The following is an 11467-nucleotide window of genomic DNA, read 5'->3' on the forward strand; positions in this document are numbered from 1 at the left end:
AAGGTTTTGTTGAAAATTGACAAATCCACACATTCAAAGTTAGTTACATTTATATTTACACAAATGCACAAAACAAACATACTATATTAAATGTATATCAAATACATGAAATAGCTATAAATACACTATTTATTTATAACTGCTATGTACAGATACACATTTCTTAATTTCAACAGTCTAGTTCAACACTAGAAAACAAAGAAGCTGATACAGACTTGGAAGAATAATTTACAGTCAAATATATTTACATATATACAAATATACAAATATATTTCCCTTAAAGACAGCTACACTTAAAACCTCTACATGAAATATTTGTGTACTAAAAACACAGTAAGTTACTTAATCTACACCTAAACAAATATACAAACTATTAAGGCACTGAAAAATAAAATCTAAATTATTAAAATCAGCATCTGTTACAAGATTAGCTTGGTCCTGACAGTAACCATCCACAGATGCAGAAACAGTGTCTTCTTAATGGCTGCAGTTAACTTATTTACAGCTAGAGAAAAAATATTGGGCAGAATATTGATCAACTCGAAAATCCTAAAGAATACAGCAAATTAAGTCTGTTTTTTCCATTAGCTACATTCACAAATTTATTAATATGTGGCAATTAAAATAATTACTAAAAAAAGATAAGTAAACAATGGCTTCCAATAAAAATACACTTCACATCAAAAATGGTAGCATTTTTGACTAAAGCATATATTTAGTTGCAAAGCAATAGCTTAATGGCATCTGAACATGAATCACCCTTTCTAAACATGTACACAAAACAATGTTACATGCAATTAAAAATCAGCATTCCTACATTACCATCACTTGGGATTTCAATAAAGCCACCCTGGTAACAGTCTCACTGACAAGTGTGCCCTGTTTTTTAGTTACTGTCCTAGACTTGGATGCCCTGTTCTAGCTAAGATTTCATCAGGTCTTGCATAAACTGATGGACTAATTCATTGTAGCATGTTCTTTCATTAAACAACCGACAAAAAATACTGTGCAGATGAACAACAAAAACAAGGGGAAGTGTGTGTACACATGTGTGTGTGTAAAATGCTGTCAAAATTTAACTGCGAATCATCTGAAACATTAAAATATGAAAAGGGAAGAATTAAACATTTGAATTAGGCATTAGTTTAGTAGACATATCAGTAAAAGATCCAAAAAGATTAAGTTAATACAGATAAGACAATTTCCTAATTTAATACACAGAATAGTAGAAAACTGTATGCAGCTGAGACCTTTTGTGTGGTGGGTGCACTCCAGCCAGAAGCCAAGTCATCACTTAGTTGGTTGTTCACTGCCCTCCACACTAAAATGAGGGAATAAATCAAAAGGGCAAATGCAAGTAAAACTTGTGGGTGCTGAGAAAAACACACTTTAACAAGGGAGGAGGAGAGGCTGAGTAAAAAAGAGGGGGAAAAAGCTACAAAACCCCACAAGTGAGGTGAAAGCAATCACTCACTACCAGCAGAGAGATGCCCACCCAGCCTTTGAGCAACGGTTACTTTGGAATATCACCGCCACTACCACCACCACCACCGTTACTGACAAGCAGACGTTACCCAGTATGGAACATCTTTCTGGTCAACTCTCCTGCTGGGGTCAACTCTCCTGCCTGTCTTCCCCTCTCAAGCTCTTGCCCAATCCCAGCCTACTCCCAGAGCGCGACGCAGAGAAGAGCAGAGCATGACACAGAGCAACACAGAGAAGGCCTGGATGCTTGGGAAGCACTGTTCAGTAATAGATGAACACTGTTTTGGTGACAAATCTGAAGCACAGCACCACAGACACTGCTGTGAAAAAAAAAGTCCAGCCCAGCCAAACCCGGTACACTTACTCTAGCCCTTACAAGATAGTGTGATTTAGCAGAGAATAAAATACTTTAATCTTTGTTCACGTTTTCAGAATGGTACCCCTTCCACAACTGCTTTTGTATCATTCCCTCTTCCACACACAAAAATGTTCAGGTATAAACACAGATGAAACTAGCGACACTGAATTTATTAAAACTCAAATAGCATTTGAAGTTGAATTAGCTACTTAAAACGTACATTTCAACACTAAACTTCTGTGCTTGAAGAGTGCTCTAACCAAATAATTTAGCTTGACTGCACCTGTGAAGGACAACAAACGCAATTATTTGAATAACTAAAATATCACACATGAGACAGCCAGTGAATAGCAGCAGATTTAAAAAGAAGGAAAGAGAGGTCAAGCTCAATTCAGATGAGCAATCTATACTTAGAAATACAACATGCAAACAATAATAAATATTTGATGAAAGAAAGTCTTTTTTCCTCTGCGTTTCATAGAAGACATGGGGAAAAAAGTTTCTGAGATCTCTTCACACAGCTATTGTGATACTCTTGACAAACTACAGGAAACACATGCCGAGCCAAACAAGCTTACTACATCAAAAGCCTCAGTCCTTGAAAAGAGTTGTATGCTTAAATACACAGTGAGTGCAGCAAGAAGGCCTCCATCAGAACTCCATTCTCAGTTTGAACTAACAATTGCTATGCTTCTGCCAAGTATTGCTATTGTTTTCAAAAGTAGCAGTATGTCTGAAAAGAACCTGAATGACTCAGAGAAACATTCAATATCAGCGCTACTTCAAAAAAGTTTCATTACCTAGTTTAAAAAAAAAAAAAGAAAAAAAAAGAATAAATTATAGCTCTATTGAAATATACAAACTGAACCTCACCATGGCAAGCAGCACTCATATTCTGCTCTCAGAAAACCTCAATTACAGAATCCGGACTTCAATAGAAGTTCATGGCCAGATCTCTTCCACACACAAGAAAGGCTCAAGGAGAAGAAAACTAGAGATCACAGGAAAAGAATAACCTCATTCTTAAAGGAGGGAAGTACTAACCAGGAGACCTGTATCCCTCCTATACTTATTCATTGTGATCTCTTAACACTGTAACTATCCTCAGCTTGGAAATAAACAAGCTGGGTGCCCAGCTACAGGATACTAGACTTCAAATTGTTCTTCATATCTACACTGCATTGAAAAACTGATGTCAATAGGAGCTGCACTTCGTATTTCAAAACAGTACTTACATTATTTCTGAAGACATTAAACCTGACATCCCAAGGAACACAAAGAATTACTTTGAATGATTTATTCTACACTCACTGCAACTCCTTTTCAGAATGGAGCAAATGCCAACTTGTCTAAACAGTGAGAAAAAACTGAAGCGTTCATACTGCTGCAGAAAAACAGAACATTGAATGTAGAAGTTAATTGGGGTTTGAAAATTAAAATGAATGGTAGATGTTGTGCAGAACCACATATTTAAGTAAAAAGTGGCATTTCAATGAATGCTATATTTCTATGTTGCATGGCACATCTAGTGTTTAAAAAAAGCAAAAACTTCAATAGTCTATAAGAATAAGTGAATCTAGGCTGATGTAACTTACTTTTCCATATTTGATTATTCCATCCAGACAATAAAGGTTAAATGTGCTATTTTTTAGTTATTTGGAGTGTTTGATATTAAGAAACAGAAAAAAGCCACAAAGACAAGAGGTAATATACAAACACCAACACAAAGGAGCAGCATGGCTTAAACCACCAAATATCCAGAGACCTCCACTTGCTGTATGATTCAAGTAATTAAAAACTGGGTTACCCTCTGCAAATGCAGAAGATTGGGAATTTTTGAGACTTTAAGTATATGATGACAGCCACTGAATACAGCAACTCCAAAATGCCTGGTCCAATCTCTGACTGAGAAATAGACCAGTATTTCTGTCTTATTGGACCTGCCACTGCACTAACTCCACCACAACATCCAGTCCCAGTTCCCACTCCTTTGAGTGCTGATCCCTGTAATTCTCATCTTGGCCAACAACTTGTTCCTTCCTTCCAATTCACATTTCTTTCTCCTGTCTTACTTCACCTAAACTCCTGCCAGTTCAGCCCTCTAAATCTCCGATTTCTATACTTAACTATTCATGATACAAAACACAGAACGGAATTTAAGAACAGTAGATTTTTCACACCCAGTTGCTGTAGCTATTGGTAAATTTAAGTCACACACAGTCATATTAGATGACATTTTCAAGATCTGAACTAGTTCAGGAGACTGCAGTTTTAAGAAACCAGCACAACCTAATTAACTGGTTTCCATAAAATCTTTCATTTTACCTGCTTCTTGTAGTCCCTCTCCTGTAGCACCAACGTTGAAAGCAAAGATTAGCATCACACGGTTTGAATCACTAGCATTCAGGTACAAGAAGCACCCCAGCATTTACAGCAAGAATGGAAAAATCAATCAGAAAAAAAAGACAACCAGACCCCTACAAAATAAAACAATAAACAAAACAAATGAATCAAAACCAGAAACACAGCACATTTGCATCTCATACTGGCAAAAACACCTATAGAACTATAAAAAACATCTCCTGTGCTAGGTTAACAAATCACGCTCACATCACTCAGATACAGATAAAAAACTGAATACCCAGTTATCATACAGGGTGTTAAAAAACTATTAATTATAATTGAGAATGTTTAAAATGGAGTAGAATAATCCATTTCATGCAAGTTTCTACAGCTTTTTAAAAAACAAATTAAAGGGAATAGAGACCTCTGTTGTCTAGGAGACCAAAACTAGTCATTAGCTACCAGGTTTCATTAATACCAAATTAAAGACTGAAGAAACAGATACATCTGTAACGATTCTTTGTATTACTCTCCACTGGGAATGGGTCCAGCATTGTCCCACCATAAGAAAGATGTTTTGACAGCATATATAAATCCAATAATATTCTGAAAAACACCATCACTAAATTTACATCACTAGTTGTGGTTTTGATTTCTTTTATGTGAAGAGAAAGTACTGAACTAGGAATCATTCCATTCAAACTGTCCTTCAGGTTGTTACAAAAAAGTTTCACTTTTGAGGTACACCCATTCTTCTGCCACAGCATTGATCTTACGCACAAATAACATAAAGAGGGATAAGAAAAAATCAGGCTAAAAATATAACAATGATAATATGTGCTTGTGCTGCCCTTTTTTAACCTAAGCAGAACTAAGTAAGTAACATGAGTGCTCTGTGCAGAGCACGTAATTTACTTTAGTATTTTTCTGCTGCTTCCAAGGACTAGCAGAGAAGTAAAAGCAGCATCTTATTGCAGATGTCAAGAAACCAGGCTTATAAACACTTGTTCTAAGCACCAGTTACGATAGAGATTATCATGCTTTCACAACACATGAGCAAGTAAAAGTAAGAACTTCAAATAAAAAAAATCACATAACCTACATAGAAAGAAAAAGGTTGAAAAGAGTAACAGAAAAAAATGCCTAAGATACTTTTACAGGGAAAAGAACAGGGGAAACAACGGCAACTATTAAGGAAATGGGATAATATGGTAAATTTTTAACAGTGGTTCACAAGGGTAAGTAAGAAAGACCACAGTATGTACTAAGACATGGATACCAGGAATACTGTACATCAAAAGAACACATTAATCGTGTTGTTGGAAAACACATAAAACTGAAATGCTGAACTTAGAAGTAAGAGTGGGTTTGGGGATTTTTTTCCTTTATTCTTTTTTTAATTGACCTGTAATTCATAGGACAGTACCCAATATTTGAGGAAACTGACACAAGTATGCCCATTTAGTTCTCAGAAAAAAAGACTAAGGAGAAAAATATACTATTAACACAAAAATGGATTTTAAAAGAAGAGAATTAATTATTTTTAGAGAATGAAATCAGAAAAAGAAAACACAGAAAACACCTTATCAGTTACTTAGCTCCTTAACTGCAGCCAAGGAAAGAACGAGTTACTGGAGAGAGCTGTAGAAATCTTCATTTTTGACCTCAAGCTCTATTAAGTTCAAGAGCTAAGACTGATGTCTTAATCACTGGAGTAGTTGCAATTTGAGTTGAGAAAACAGTACTCCACAAAAACTCCCAGAAGACGAAGTCTTCTTATATTATCAGTAATTCACTCTATCAGTTCTATCACCTCTTTCAGGCTGGCTGCCTCTCAACTTTGTCAAGACACAATTGTTTGCTTTGCAACCCCGACAACTAAGTTTATCCAAGCTAACTGCTTTACCAGTACCTGACATCTACCAGCCTTCACTTTGCCAGCTTCTTTGGCATTTACTGGCCATGCTCACCTAGTTATGCATTTTCCCTATTGTTTTTTGTGCTTGGAAGGCAGTTCTCAGAAATCAAGAGGCTGTATCCTCTAAACTATTCAACATGCTCAGCAAAGACATTATTCCTTAACAAAACTTCAACTGTATACATAACAGAAGCAGAAGCCAGAGGTCTACCAGGACTGAATCCAAGACTGGTAAATCCACCCTGGGAAAATATGAGATTAGATCCACAATTCAGGCAAAGTCAGTCTTGTCCAACTAGGATTTCTTATTCCTACTACTCCTACTCAAAGGCTTTGATCTGCTACATGAAAAGGGTAACCTCCTTTCACTTCAAGTTAAGCTCTCCGCTGATTATCACAACTTATCCCTACACTCACTTTGTATTAGTCTTTTCTAAACTTGAGCAACACCAATTGTACACTTTCCAGTTAAGAATTCATCCTGAGGTTTGGTGGGGTAATAGTTGTACTTTCTGTTCCCCATTGAATACTTCTTAAGATCATACCACTGGCTCAGAAAATTAGGCAAAAATGCCATGGAAAGAAGCCTGGAACTATATGCTTATTGGTCTGAGTATTCTGATTTCTTTCTTGATCAAACTATGCATTCCACTGCTTATAACTGAGTTCTGGAGAGCAATCAAAGCTAATGCTCCTTCAGTTGAAACTCTCCATACAATATACTTTGCTTTCAGTATGTCCTCGAAAGCATTTTTTGGGAGAGATTCCTGACAAAGTTTTGAGAACAAAATTGGGAGAAAAGAAATGGTTATCAAAACTTTTTTTTTAGCTCCTGCGCTGTGTTGAGTTTTGAGTTCTAAATAAGAACCTGACACTTGGCAAAGAACATAGCATGCACATGAAGGATTTTTTTTTCAGACCCACAACACTCTACATTCAGACAGATTAAGCCTCTGAAACTGCAATTTGTACATGTTCAGTAAACACCTGGTATATATCAAAAAGCTAAATTGCCCAAAGACTTCCTCCCTGTTCCTGGCACAACTAGTTAAATCTAAGTTGCAAGAAAGTGCTAATGTTTTGATGCAGTGTCAAACTTCGCTGGTTCTTCACGCGTTTGTCTTTCTCCATCATTACAGGCCCAAGAAGAAGATACAGAAACTTCACAAACAGCAACTAAACAGATTTCACGATTCACTATCCTATTAGTACATTAGCAGTTTAAACAGTTTACATTTAACAGTATAAAGAATGCCTCAATATAAGGCAATTACAATCATATATTTTAACCTATGATTAAAAATCACTTACTGCAAGAAATAATCATTCTCAAAGGTTACACATGTAACACGCAGTGGAATTAGTGACTTAGAGGCAAAATAAGGACTATTTCTGCACCTCTAACAACAATTAAAAAAATCTGAGTAATCACTACCACAGATCTTTCACAATTTTAGGTTCACAGAATACTAGGTTGGAAGGGACCTCCAGGATCATCTAGTCCAACCCTTTAAGGTAAAGAAATACAATTTAAATGAGATGGCCCAGCATCCTGTCAAGACAAGCTTTAAAACTGTCTAAAGTTGATTAATCCACCACTTCACTTGGAAAGTTTAAAATCTCATTCACTGATCAGCCATTACCCACCCTCCTCACAGAATGATATTCAAAAGATTTTCTTTCTAGCACTGCCAGAACACAGTTATTTAATAGAATCATAGAATCATAGAATGGCCTAGGCTGGAAGGGACCTTAGAGATCATCTAGTCCAACCTCCCTGTTATGGGCAGGGACGCCACCTCTCAACTAGATCAGGCAACACATGGGGACTGAGCATGAATCGATATAGCATAGCGCAAAAGTCACCAAGTGGAGTTTCTTACACTTGGCTCTCAAGCAGTGCCTGTTACAGGCCACGTTATCTCAAAGAAGCAGACCTATGAAGGGTTCTAAGCTATTGAGCAACGCAAATTCCTCATGTCTGAAACCATAAAGACCTTTGGAGGCTCACAAGGGCAAATTTGTCCTAAAGCTTGCACCAGCCCCACCCTGCAATGGAGTACTAGATGCCTAACAAAGCATCATCTCCACCTCATAGCTATTCTTAAATCTTTCTCCTTTCATAGCTCTGAAATATGTATTATGTTTCTCTTTCCAATGTTAAATCTGAATATATAGTGCAATAATAATACTAACGTAACATCTGCTAAGACTTTGCTGAAAATAAAGGAAAAACACAGCTACAGCTGACACTATATAGTTGACCGTAAAGCTGACACTTTATAGTTTTAATAAATTACAGTGCATTTACAGCACTGATTAAGTGTATTCTTGAAAGCAAACTACCACTTGGGACAGCTAAAGGACACTTCCAATACTATGACGTTCAGTATTAGATCACGCAAGATTATGGGGAATTTATAAATTTTGAAATCATGAAGGGAAACTCTACTAATTTAAAGACTATTTATAATCATACAAAAAAATAAGTCAGTAATGCATATATATGCATTTTAAGTAAGTTACACATATATAAAACACCTTTGAATTCTAAAGCACAAATACTGCAGAAACACCTTGAGTATTTAGGGGGTTGATCCTTCTAAAATAATTGACTCTTCCTGTAAGTTTCTATCACTTCAGCTTCACCTGAGCAATCAAGGTGTATACCACTTAGATTCTGCTGCCACACCAGGCAGCAGTCACCTGCATTACTAGGTTCAGCATCAAGCCTCCAGCTAGTACTTCCTGCCAAACCAGACAGAAGATTAAAGTGTGCTCACATGACTCAGATTAAGTGTAATATCCAATATATAACTGAAATTACCTCCATAGTAAATTTAAGTTCTAACATATACTTAGCTTTAGAGACTCATGTAATCCAGGGACTTCAGTGGGAGCAATTCAGGTGCCTAATGCCATTTTTAGGTACCTCAGAGACATCCAGACAAGAATGACAGCCATGAAGAACTACAAAAGATTCATGTCTTTTTCAAACAACAACTCAAAGCTAGCCACAGCTTGGATGCCTAATCCCACTCAAAGAAAACACATAATTAACGTTACATACATTCAAGAGTTTCCATGATTGTGTTCTTTCACACTAAAACTGAGTGAGATGCAGGCCACTGTTTCAAACATCATTCATATCACATAGTAGTTTGGCTTTTACCTGAAGGTCACTATTCAGATTTAAATAGTACTGAACACTAGGGTAGATTTCTGTCATAATTTCTGTAGTATCAAACATCTGCACAGAGCTCTAAACACATCTGATGAACCAACCCAACAGAATTCACCACAGAACTCAGCTTTTCAATTCCTGATTCCAGTCACTCCAAAGTTACCATTTCATGTATCTGGATGATTGAAAAAGCCAGCCCTCAAACCTTTGAGTCTGTCAGCCAAGATACAAATGCCTATGAAATTCATAGTTCTGCTTTAGAAAAAAATAATTCTTCTCTTAGTAGTAGTATCGTTCACTTATAAAAGAAAAAAAAAAAAACCAACACAGAACCAATACATTTTTATTGCAGATAAATTGCTAAACCGTTTCAGAGTAAATGAAACTTATGCTGGAGTTCTAGAGACTACTGTTGTAGAACCTTTATATCTGCACCATCTCCCAAGACAGAAGACTACAACTACCATCTACATTAACAAAAAACCCCAAACAAACAAACCAAAAAAAGCAGAACAAGGAGACAGCTAGATTAGAAACTTGCCTTTGTTTTGTCATACAGAATTTATTTAATGCTTGTTTAGTGTTTTCAAAATCAAACTGTCAGGGCCTTGAGGATGCTCAAACCTCTCCTAGGTCATAAGACCCACCTAATCACTAAGGACTTGCCTGGTCATCATGGGACTCTTGGCTGACCCTGGTTACTTTCACTGGACCTAACCCTGACCTTGACTCAGTTTCTAATTTGTGCTCAGATGTGCCTCCTCCCTGTGGACATGTCTAGCACAGTAGACTCTCAGCTGAATGCAGTTACCATCACTGGATCTGCTCTGCTCATCCTGTCTAGGTGTTGCGGGATGGCACTGCCTGCCAGTGTGAACTTTACCAAAAGCTATGACAAGTGCTCCTCAGTGAGAGAAGCAAAATGTCTTCATCATTAATCTGCGAACCTGAGGTCACACCACATGTGCATTTCTTCACACTGCTGCCACACCGAATTAAAGCAGGTCCCTCACATCTTCACTTGTATGGTACGTGGACACATCTTCCACACATCTTCAGCGGGATCAAAAGCCTTTTATATGTTAGAATGTTACTTCTCTGTTTGTTTCATTATCGCTTGTCTTTCAAACCAAAACACTTTGTTTTGTTGGTACAGCATCCAGAGGACAGCTATTTACAGACGAATACTACGATTTCAAAGGCACATCAGCCTTTGGAGTCAGTTTAAATTTTGGGTTGTTTGGGTTTTTTTTTTTAAGAATAAAGAAAGAAAAAGCAGAGGCTAAGTAGCCATTGCCTCAAAATCAATCCAAATAAATCCAAATAAGCTAATATTTGAAACAAGAAATTGTAGTTTACAAACTAAATTTCATTACTTCCAGTAGACAACAAAACAGAATATTCCAGAAAATATATTTATTTGATTCAGCATCAAACAAGAATCTCTGCTAAAATCCTGTTATTAAAAAGCAGGAAAATAGCCATAGGAAACCTCACAAGCAGATGACAGACAATTAGCAAAATCAAAATACTTACGAAAAAGAAAGATGTACCTTTAGACCTTGGCAACACCTCTTCCATGTTAACACTTACCCCCCCCTTCTCTGCCATACTACTCTGGGATTTTACATTAGCACAGGAAGTGACTTCAAAAGTAAGGAAAACAGCTAATCACATCATACATAAAATTATCAAGCGAAACCAAATAAAAATATGAATGCATTTAAATAAGGTGCTCAGACAACATGACTTAGGTTGTCAGAGTACATCCGGAAATACTGGTTCTATGTGTAAAGTATTTTAAAGCACTCAGACACAACTTAAATGCACACATGCGCTACTACTCACTAATTTCAAAGCTGTTATGCCAATGAGGCTTACATATGAGGCCTTCTCCCCCTTCAAGTTAAATGTGTGAATGAGTAAAGGTACACAAGATCACCTTTTATGGGCAGTGGAATGGGATGAAGTTGGCAAAGACTGAAGGAAGTGAAAAAAGCCTCTGAAAAAGGAAAAGCATACTGCTTTCCTAAACTAACTTCCGCAAATAAAAGAAATCCAGAACCATTCTAAAATTGTTAGGCTGGAAAAGACCTTTATCATTGAGTCCAACTGTAAAGTGAAACATGTTTAACAATGAGTTTCAAGTTACGGAGACATTGTTGTAGAGTCCTTTTAT

Source organism: Apaloderma vittatum, unplaced genomic scaffold (genome assembly GCF_000703405.1).
Source record: "Apaloderma vittatum isolate BGI_N311 unplaced genomic scaffold, ASM70340v1 scaffold9773, whole genome shotgun sequence".
NCBI classification, from domain to species: domain Eukaryota; kingdom Metazoa; phylum Chordata; class Aves; order Trogoniformes; family Trogonidae; genus Apaloderma; species Apaloderma vittatum.